At 37.7% G+C, this 10,846-nt stretch overlaps 1 non-coding gene across 1 annotated transcript; it reads left to right on the top strand.

The window, feature by feature from the left end:
• Window positions 1-9,926: 9,926 nt before the first annotated feature.
• Window positions 9,927-10,033, top strand: LOC123852149 (U6 spliceosomal RNA). The gene has a single exon (XR_006792773.1). It is a non-coding gene; the product is annotated as a U6 spliceosomal RNA (small nuclear RNA).
• Window positions 10,034-10,846: the final 813 nt, after the last annotated feature.

The following is a 10,846-nucleotide window of genomic DNA, read 5'->3' as shown; positions in this document are numbered from 1 at the left end:
ATTTATAGTGAAAGAAATCTATAGTGGTTGCCTCGGTGTGTGTGTGTGTAGGACTGACTGAGAAGGGGGCACAAGGGAACTTTTTGAGGTAATAGTAAAATTCTATAGATTGAGTAGTGGTAGTTACAGAGGTATATATATTTGTCAAGTCACCAAGATATACACTTAAAATGGGTGCATTTTACTGGATTTATACCCAGTAAAATGTACCCATTTTAAGATACCACCTTTTAAAGGCATATATATACATATATATGTATATATATACACACATATATAAGTGCAGAGCTGCTATGATAATAATCAAAATCTTGATTGTTCAGTACAAAACCCAAGATCCTTGGACCCCAACTCCTCTTTAGTCAGACCTCTAACTGTACCTGCAGCCCCCTGTCTCTCATTGTGCCCCTCTCCTATATTATACTTTGGCATCTCAAATTAATTGTAGTCTCCTAAAAATTCCAAGCTGTCTTCCCACTTCTGGATCTTTACACATGCTGTTCCTCTGCCCCTAAAAGTTCAGCAGGCAAACAACTTTTCTCTTAGGACTCAGGTCCAGCATCACCTGTGCTGCCTTTCTAGATTGCTTTAGGTAGCATGTACAGTTAGGACGTCCTTTTCTCTGCACCATACAGTGGACATTCTATTGCTTTCATTTGTTTGCACATTGACTCCTCTATTAGACTCTGAACTCCTAAGGGCAGGTATGAAAGAAGTTTCTTCCACCAAAATAAGTTTAGGGGTGTTTGAAATACTTGGAAAACAGAAATTAAGACTTCTTAGATGGTTACTGTGTACCAGAAATTGCTAGACTTTTTCACGTCCTGATAGGGACTATTTGGTCTATGACTGTGATATCAGTGTTTCAGAGGGAATCTATAAGCTGAAACAGTACAGTCTAGCAACATTTTGCATTTCCCTAAAATGTCAAACATTCTCCTAAACATTGTTTTTAATAACAAAGAACTTTCCAGCTAATTATTAAATTCATATGTATTTCAAGGGAAATTGAATCCCTGTTTGATTCATTCACACTCAATCCATCACAGTTTTACTTTTAAGAGCTATTTGATGTTCCAGACACCATTAAAACCCCCATGATGCCAGTTTCTGAGAAAATGAGGATGTGGGTAAAATTAAGCAAAACCAAATGTTACCAAAATCCTCAAGGCCTAAAGCAGAATCTTTTTTAAGGCAATTAATGTTTTGATATTTTATTTTATTTGGAAATGATCTATATATTAAATAACTTTCATTTGCCCTAAATTACTATAACTTTAAGGTTTCGAGTTACCAAAAAAAATTTGGGAAACTAATTTTATTTAATTTTTGCTATTGAAGTATAGTTGACATACAATGTTATATTAGCTTCAGGTTACAACATAGTGATTCAACAATTCTATACATTACTCAGTGCTCACTGTGATATGTATAGTCACCATCTGTCATCATATGACATTATTATAGTATTATTGACTATATTCCTTATGCTGTACTTTTCATGTCCATGACTTATTTATTTTATAACTTAAAGTTTGTACCTCTTTATCCCCTTTACTTATTTCACACATCTATCCACCCACCTCCCCTTTGCCAACCAAGGGATTAAAGCAGAATCTTGATGAAGGAAGTTATGCTACACTGTTTTGACTTTTCAGACTCCAAGAAAGCCTGTGTTGACTCAACAGGCCCTCACATCTTTACTATATATTTTCTCCCAAGGGACTGTGAAGAGATGAGAAAAGGAATAGTGTGATGGGTACAGAAATGTTTGGCATTGTATTTCCAGCAAGATTTCAGTCCAGATTGTCTGACAAACCTTTGCTACAAAACACCCAAAATTGCTGACTAAAACACCATGAACATTATTTTATTTTTTCATTAAGTTTTTAATTTTAATTCTAGTATAGTTAACACACAGTATTATATTAGTTTCAGCTGTACAATGTAGTGATTCAACAATTCTATACATTACTAGTGCTCATCATGATAAATGAACTCTTTAATCCCCATCACCTATTTCACCCATCCCCCCACCCACCTCCCTTCCGGTAACCATCAGTTTGTTCTCTATAGTTAAGAGTGTGTTTCTTGGGGGCACCTGGGTGGCTCAGTCAGTTGTCTGCCTTCGGCTCAGGTCATGATCCCGGGGTCATGGGATCAAACCCTGAATTGGGCTCCCTGCTCAGCGGGCAGTCTGCTTCTCCCCTCCCTCTCTCCCTCTGCTCCTCCTCCCTCCCCCACTCATGCTCTCTCTCTCTCAAATGAATAAATAAAATCTTAAAAAAAAAAAGAGTCCATTTCTTGGTTTGTCTCTCCTTTTTTTTTCCTTTTGCTCTTTTGTTTTGTTTCTTATTCCACATATGAGTGAAATCATATAGTATTTGTTTTTCTCTGACTGGCTTATTTTGCTTATCATTATTCTCTCTAGCTCCATCCATGTTATTGCAAATGGCAGGATTTCATTCTTTTTATGGCTGAATTATATTCCATTGTATATATATATACCACATCTTTATCCATTCATCTATCGATGGACATTTGGACTGCTTCCATAATTTGGTTATTGTAAATAATGCTGCAATAAACATAGGGGTGCATGTATCCCTTTGAATTAGTGTTTTTGTATTTTCTTGGTAAATATCCAGTAGTGTGATTACTGGAATATAGGGTAGTTCCGTTTTTAACTTTTTGAGGAAACTCCATACCATTTCCCACAGTGGTTGTACCAGTTTGCACTCCCACCAATAGAGCATGAGGGTTCCTATTTCTCCACATCCTCTCCAACACATGTTGTTTCTTATGTTTTACAAGGGCATATCTCATTGTGGTTTTGATTTGCATTTCCCTGATGATGAGTGATGTTGAGCATCTTTTCATGTATCTGTTGGCCATTTGTATGTCTTCTATGGAGAAATGTCTGTTCATGTCTTGTAACCATTTTTTAATTGGATTATTTGCTTTTTGGGTTGTATCAGTTCTTTATGTATTTTGGATACTAACCCTTTATTGGATATGTCATTTGCGGATATCTTCTCCCATTCAGTTAGGTTGTGTTTTAGTTTTGTTGATTGTTTCCTTTGCTCTACAGAAGCTTCTTGTTTTGATGTAGTCCCAATAGTTTATTTTTGCTTTTGTTTCCCTTGCCTCAGGAGACATATGTAGAAAAATGTTGCTATGGCCAATGCCAGAGAAATTACTGCTTGTGCTTTCTTCTAGGATTTTTATAGTTTCAGGTCTCACATTTAGGTCCTTAATCCATTTTGAATTTTCTTTGTGTAAGAAATTTCTTTGTGTAAGCTAATAGTACAGTTTCATTCTTTTGCAAGTAGCCATCTAGTTCTCCCAAAACCATTTGTTGAAGAAGCTGTCTCTTTCCCATTGCATATTCTTTCCTCCTTTCTCAGAGATTAACCATATAAACGTGGGTTTATTTCTGGGTTTTCTATTCTATTCCATTGATCTATGTGCCTATTTTTGTGCCAGGACCATATTCTTTTGATTTCTACAGCTTACAATATAACTTGAAGTCCAGAATTGTGATACCTCCAGTTTTGTTCTTCTTTTTCTTTTTTTAAAGATTTATTTATTTGAGAGACAGAGGGAGAGAGAGCGGGGGAAGGGCAGAGGGAAACTTAAGCAGACTCTGAACTGAGAGCGGAGCCAATGTGGAGTTTGATCTCACAACCCTGATATCATGATCTGAGCTGAAACCAAGAGTCAGATGTTTAAACGACTGTACCACTTAGGCACCCCTGTTCGTCTTTTTCAAGATTGTTTTGGCTATTCAGGGTCTTCTGTGGCTCCATACAAATTTTAGGATTGTTTGTTCTAGTTCTGTGAAAAACGTTGTTGGTATTTTGACAGGGACTATATTAAATCTGTAGGTTGCTTTGGGTAGTATGGACATCTTAACAATATTTGTTCTTTCAATCCATGGGCATGGGATATCTTTCCAATTGTTTGTGTCGTCTTCAATATCTTTCATGAATATTTTATAATTTTCAGAGTACAGGTCTTTCACCTCCTTGGTTAAGTTTATTCCTAGGTATTTTATTATCTTTGGTGAAATTGTAAATGGGATTGCTTTCCTAATTTTTCTTTCTGTTGCTTCATTATTAGTATATAAAAATGGCACAGGTTTCTATACATTGATTTTGTATCCTGCAACCTTACTGAATTCATTTATCAGTTCTAATAGTTTTTTGGTGGAGTCTTTAGGGTTTTCTATGTATAGTATCATGTCTGCAAAGAGTGAAAGTTTTACTTCTTCTTTACCAGTCTGGATGCCTTGTATCCCTCCCTTTTGTCTGATTGCTGTGGCTAGGATTTCCAGTACTGTTAAATAATAGTGATAAGAGTGGACATCCCTATCCCCTTAGGGGAAAAGCTCTCAGTTTTTCACCATTTATATGATGTTAGTTGTGGGTATTCATATATGGCCTTTATTATGCTGTGGTATGTTCCTTCTAATCCTACTTTGTTGAGACTTTTTATTATGAATGGATGTTGTAATTTGTCAAGTGCTTTTTCTGCATCTATTGAAATGATCATATGGTTTTTATCCATTCTTTTATTGATGTGATGTATCACATTGATTGACTTGCAATTATTGAACCACTCTTGCATTCCAGGGATAAACCCCACTTGATAGTGGTGAATGATTTTTTTTAATGTACCATTGGATTTGGTTTGCTAATATTTTGTTGAGGATTTTTGCATCTATGTTCATCAGAGATATTGACTTTGTAGTGTCTTTATCTGGTTTTGGGATCAGTGTAATTTTGGCTTCATGGAATGAATTAGGAAGCTTTTCTTCCTTTCCTAATTTTTGGAATAGTTTGAGAAGAATAGGTATTAACTGTTCTTTAAATGGTTGGTAGAATTCACCTGTGAAGCCATCTGGCCCTGGACTTTTGTTTGCTGGGAGTTTTTTTATTACTGATTCAATTTCATTCCTAGTAATCAGTCTGTTCAAATTTGCTATTTCTTTCTGATTGAGTTTTAGAAGGTTATATGTTTCTAAGAATTTATCCATTTCTTCTAGGTTGTCCAATTTGTTGGGATATAATCTTTCATACTATTCTCTTACAATCTTTTATATTTCTGTGGTGTCAGTTGTTTTTCTCAGCTTTCATTTCTGATTTTATTTATTTCAGTCCTCCTTTTTTTATGAGTCTGACTGAAGGTTTATTGATTTTGTTGATCTTTTCAAAGAACCAACTCCTGGTTTCATTGATCTGTTCTATTGTTGTTTTTTTTTTAGTTCCTATTTTGCTTATTTCTGCTCTAATCTTATTTCTTCCTTCTACTAGCTTAGGGTTTTGCTTATTGTTCTTTCTCTAGTTCTGTTAGATGTAAGGTTAGATTGTTTATTTGGGATTTTTCTTGCTTCTCAAGGTATGCCTGTATGGTTATAAACTTCCCTCTTAGAACAGCATTTGCTACATCCCAAAGATTTTGGACCATTGTGTTTTCATTTTCATGTAACATTTTCATTTGTCTCCATGTGTTTTTTTTTATTTTGTCTTTGATTTCTTGGTTGACCTATTCATTGTTTAGTAGCATATTTTTTAACCTCCATATGTTTGTGTGCTTTCCAGGTTTTTTCTTGTGGTTAATTTCTAGTTTCATAGCATTGTGGTGAGAAAAGATGTATGGTATGACTTTGCTCTTTTTGAATTTGTTGAGACTTGGTTTGTGGCCTAATATGTGATCTATTCTGGAGAATGTTTCATGTACCCTTGAAAAGAGGTGCATTCTGCTCCCTTTTAGGATGGAATGTTCTGAATATATCTGTTAGATCCATTTGGTCCAATATGTCATTCAAAGCCACTGTTTCCTTGTTGGTTTTCTGTTTAGATGATCTGTCTATTAATGAACGTGGGGTGTTAAAGTACCCTACCATTATTGTATTACTATTAATTAGTTCCTTTATGTTTGTTATTAACTGCCTTATATATTTGGGTGCTCCCATGTTGGGTGCATAAATATTTACAATTGTTGTATCTTCTTGTTGGATTGTACCATTTAAGATTATATAGTGTCCTATTTTGTCTCTTGTTACAGCCTTTGTTTTAAAGTCTATTTTTACTATACAAGTATCGCTACTCTGGCTTTCTTTTCACTTCCATTTGCATGATAAATATTTCTCCATCCCCTCACTTACAATCTGGAGGTGACTTAGGTCTGAAATGAGTCTCTTGTAGGCAGCATATAGATTGTTATTTTCTTATCCATTCCATCACCCTATGTCTTTTGACTGGAGCATTTAGTCCATTTATGTTCAGATGTAATTGTGGATATGTGTGTATTTATTGGCATTTTGTTGCTTGTTTTATGGTTGTTTTTGTAGTTCCTCCCTGTTCCTTCTCTTGCTCTCCTCTCTCATGATTAGTTGGCTTTCTTTAGCAAAATACTTGGATTCCTTACTCTTTATTTTTTACATATTGATTACTGTTTTTTGATTTGTGGTTACCATACGGTTTATATATATAATATCTTCTGCATATAGCAGTCTATGTTAAGCTGATAGTCGCCGAATTTTGAACTCATTCTTTGCTCCTCTCCCCTCCATGTTTCAGATGTATCATATTTTACATCCTTTTATTTTGCACTTCTCCTGACTCTTACAGATATACTTAATTTTTTTGCTTTTATGCTTCCTGTTTTCCTTACTTATGGTTTTTGTTTTCCACTCACAGAATCCCCCTTAACAGTCTTGTAGGGCTGGTTTAGTGGTCATGAATTCTTTTAACTTTTGTTTGTCTGGAAAACTTTTTTTTTTTTTTAAACTGTTTATATCACCTCTATTCTGAATGACAGCCTTGCTGGATAGAGTTCTCTTGGTTGCAGATTTTTCCCTTTCAGCACTTTGAATATATTGTCCCACTTTCTTCTGGCCTGCAAAGTTTCTGCTGAAAAATCAGCTGACAGCCTTATGGGGTTTCCTTTGCATGTACCGTCTTCTTTTCTCTTGCAACCTTTAAAATTCTTTCTTTATCACTATTTTTTGCCATTTTAATTACTATGTGTCCTGGTGTAGCCTTCTTTGGGTTGAATTTGTTAGGGGATCTCTATGCCTCCTGAATCTGGATCTCTTTTCCCTCCCCAGATTCAGGAAGTTTTTAGCTCTTATTTCTTCAAATAAATTTTCTGCTCCCCTTTCTCTCTCTTCTCCTTCTGGAATTCCTATAATGTGAATGCTATTATGCTTGATGGAGTCACTGAATTCTCTAAGTCTCTTCTCATTATGCAGTATTAGTTTGTCTCTCACTCATTCAGCTTCATTGCTTTCCATTACTCTATCCTTCAGGTCACTTATATATCCCTCTGCTTCCTGTAGCCTACTATTATTTCACCTAGTGTATTTTTAAAAGATTTTATTTATTTACTCATGAGAGACAGAGAGATGGTGGGGGGAGAAAGGCAGAGGCAGAGGGAGAAGCAGACTCCCCACTGAGCAGGGAGCCCAATGTAGGGCTCGATCCCAGGACGCCAGGATCATGACCTGAGCTGAAGGCAGACACTCAACCAACTGAGCCACCCACGTGCCCCTCATCTAGTGTATTTTTAATTTCACTTATGGAATTCTTCATCTCTGATATGTTATTTTTTATCTCTTTGTCAAGGGTCTCACTGATGTCCTCCACCCTCCTCTGAAGTCCAGTGAGAATCTTTATGATCATTACTTTAAATTCTTTATCAGGCATATTACTTATTTCCGTTTTGCTTAGATCTCCTTGTGTGATTTTGTCCTGTACTTTCATTTGGGACACATTCTTCTGTCTCCTCATTTTGTCTACTTCTCTGTGTCTGTTTCTATGTGTTAGGCAAGTCAGCTATATCTTTTGCTCTTGAAAGTAATGGCTAAATGAAAAAGAGGTTCTGTAGTGCCCTGCAGGGCAGTGACCCCTGTTCACCAGAACCTGGCACTTCCAGGGAGTCTCCTTTGTGTGTTGCTTGCATCCTGCTGTTGTGTTTGTTGCTTTTTCTTTCAGTTCAGACATCTGTGCTGACTCTCTGCCTGTTGTGGGCTGTGCTTGTTCTCTGTGGTGTTAGTGAGAACCCAGCAGGCCAACAACTAGGGAGCATGACCAAAGGAGGGCTCAGGGGCAGGGCAGGGCAGGGGTGTTAGCAAAACTTGCACTGAGCCAATAGTCCTAAGCCAGTCCCCTGAAGCACAGTGGCTGTGGTGGTCTGTGGTGGTAGCCAGGGGCACACTCGCCGTGTGGACAGGGTACACAGACATTAAAATTTTCACTTAGCCCAGGGCTGAGGCCACCAGGCTTGGAGTGGGGAAGTTCTCATGAGAACACATGGGTGGGGCACACTGCTAGCAGGTCAGGTAGCAAGTGTTTGTGTAGGGCAGCCTCCCACAAGTGTCTCTGTGTTTATGCTGGGGTTGGGGAGGAAAATGGCACCTGCCAGCTCCTTTGGTCCCAGAGAAGTCCCCCAACACAGTCTGAAATCAGTATAAACAGATTTCCTCCCATTTGGCCTAGGCATTGTGCAAACTGTTGCTTCTATGTTGCCTCTCCATAGACTACTCTCTAAGGGTGGGGACCCAGCTATCACTCACCCTCCAGGCTTGCCCAGCACTGGGCCAGCTGACATTTAAAGCTCAAGGCTCCAGGTCAAACTCACGTAATTCAGCCCCTCTGGTTTTCAAGCCAGATGTTATGGGGATTCATCTTCCCTGTGTGGGCTCCCTGGTGCAAGGGGCCATTTCTTTCTCCCTCTCCATGCCACAGCTCTTTCCCTCCTGAGGGGAGCTCCTGACCACCATTTCTGCCCTTCTTAACCTCTTGGATGCAGCTTGTTCTCTACACTTAGTTGTGGAGCTTGTTCTACCAGATTTCGTATTGCTCTCCAGTTTACCTACATGGATGTGATTAATATCTAGTTGTAAATGTGGGCCCTGGTGAACTTAAGGTCCTCCTACTCTTCCATCTTCCCAAGCTCCTCCCATGAACATTATTTTATTTTATTTATTTTTAAATGTTTTATTTATTTATTCATGAGAGTCAGAGAGAGAGAGAGGCAGAGGCAGAGGGAGAAGCAGGCTCCCTGCCTAGCAGGGAGCCCAATGAGGGACTCGATCCCAGGACCCTGGGATGACGACCTGAGCCGAAGGCAGACGCCCAACCATCTGAGTTACCCAGGCGCCCCTATGAACATTATTTTAAATGTATATTTGAACTTCTATGAAAGTAATAGTCCAGGGACTCTTTTCCCTCCTCCCCCCAAGTCCTGGGACAAAAAATAAAGGAGCTAAAACTATAGGATGAACATAAATTGATCCTATAGATGGTGGAGTGGAGGAGATTGCTTATCTTGGTAATCAAGGACCTGGTTTTTTAAAAGACACATGAACAGAAAATAAAGCAGGATGCTCAGGGAAAACTGGGACCTTTAGTCAAAGAATGAACCAGAGTTCTTTCATCATTACAGAGAAATAATAAGAGGGTATATCTATTTTAGCCTTGCTCTGCATGAAAAAGGTCTCCCTCAAGAATTTGCAACAATAGGCCCACCCTCAGTTGGGTTTGAGAATCACATTTACCCTAACTACATGTTTTTAGGACCTTAAAGCCAAAACATTAAGGTAAAAAACTGGTCCTATATTGAGGCATTTGACAAAAGCAAATACTAAACCTCTCCAGAGAGGACAATCTCAACTTAGATCACACAAAATCCACACAGATAAAGAAAGCCCTGCCAAAGATGAGCTCTTAAAAATTACAAAATGTGCAATAAAATATTCCACAATAAGCAAGAGTCAGTCGAATGAGCTTATCAACAGACACCATTAAGAAAGTGAAAAGGCAAGCCACAGACTGGGAAAAAAAATATTTCCAAAACATACATCTGTTAAATGACTTGTATCCAGAAAATGTGGTAAAATCAAAAACAAAGGGAGACCAGTGCTTGCTTCGGCAGCATATATACTAAAATTGGAACAATACAGAGAAGATTAGCATAGTCCCTGCACAAGGGTGACATGCAAATTCGTGAAGCATTCCATATATTTTTTAAGACTTTTTTTAAAAAAAGATTTTATTTATTTATTTTACAGAAAGGGAGAGTTAGCAAGAGCAGAAACACAAGCAGGGAGAGTGGGAGAGGGAGAAGCAGACTCCCCGCTGAGCAGGGAGCCCGATGCGGGGCTCGATCCCAGGACGCTGGGATCATGACTTGAGCCAAAGGCAGACACTTAATGACTGAGCCACCCAGGCGCCCCTATTTTTTAAGACTTTTAAAGAAAAAAACAGCAAATGGGCAAAAAATAATGATCATATGAAACATCCTACTTTGTGGGTTACTCAGTTTTATGGATTCTGAAATATTAGGTGAAATACAGAAATTAAATCTTTAAAAAATTTGTTTTAAAACCAAAAAACCAATAGGAGGCCAGCCTTGAAAACTCTCTGAGCAGACAAAACCAGTTTAGTCATACCACAAAGCTTAATTTAGCTTATTTTACAAGATTAACATGACCTGGGTCATTTCTTGCTTATGCCTTGGAAATCTAAGCAAAACTTAAACTGTTTGTCAAGATGGATATGAGGTAACTACTAACCAATTCACTATCACTTAAAAAATTCTAATATTATAAACAGTCACTGTGAAGAATAAACAGTCACTGCTTTCCCACTATATAAGCTACATTATATACCCCTGAGCTTCATTCCATGCTTTGGTTTCCCAACTGTGTTTTTGGTATGTGCACAATAAACTTTAACTATTTACTGCTTCAGTGTTTCACTGGTTTTACTTCTGTTATTTCTGAACTTCTGATAATGATAATATAAAGAATTCCTAATAATCTATAAAAAAAAGAGAG

The sequence above is a fragment of the Mirounga angustirostris genome, unplaced genomic scaffold, assembly GCF_029215605.1.
Source record: "Mirounga angustirostris isolate CCGP_5_RB_7025 unplaced genomic scaffold, mMirAng1.0.hap1 SCAF_10, whole genome shotgun sequence".
In the NCBI taxonomy this organism is placed as follows: Eukaryota; Metazoa; Chordata; class Mammalia; order Carnivora; family Phocidae; genus Mirounga; species Mirounga angustirostris.
The sequence above is the reverse complement of the archived record's forward strand: the minus strand, read 5'-3'. Positions and strand labels throughout refer to the sequence as shown.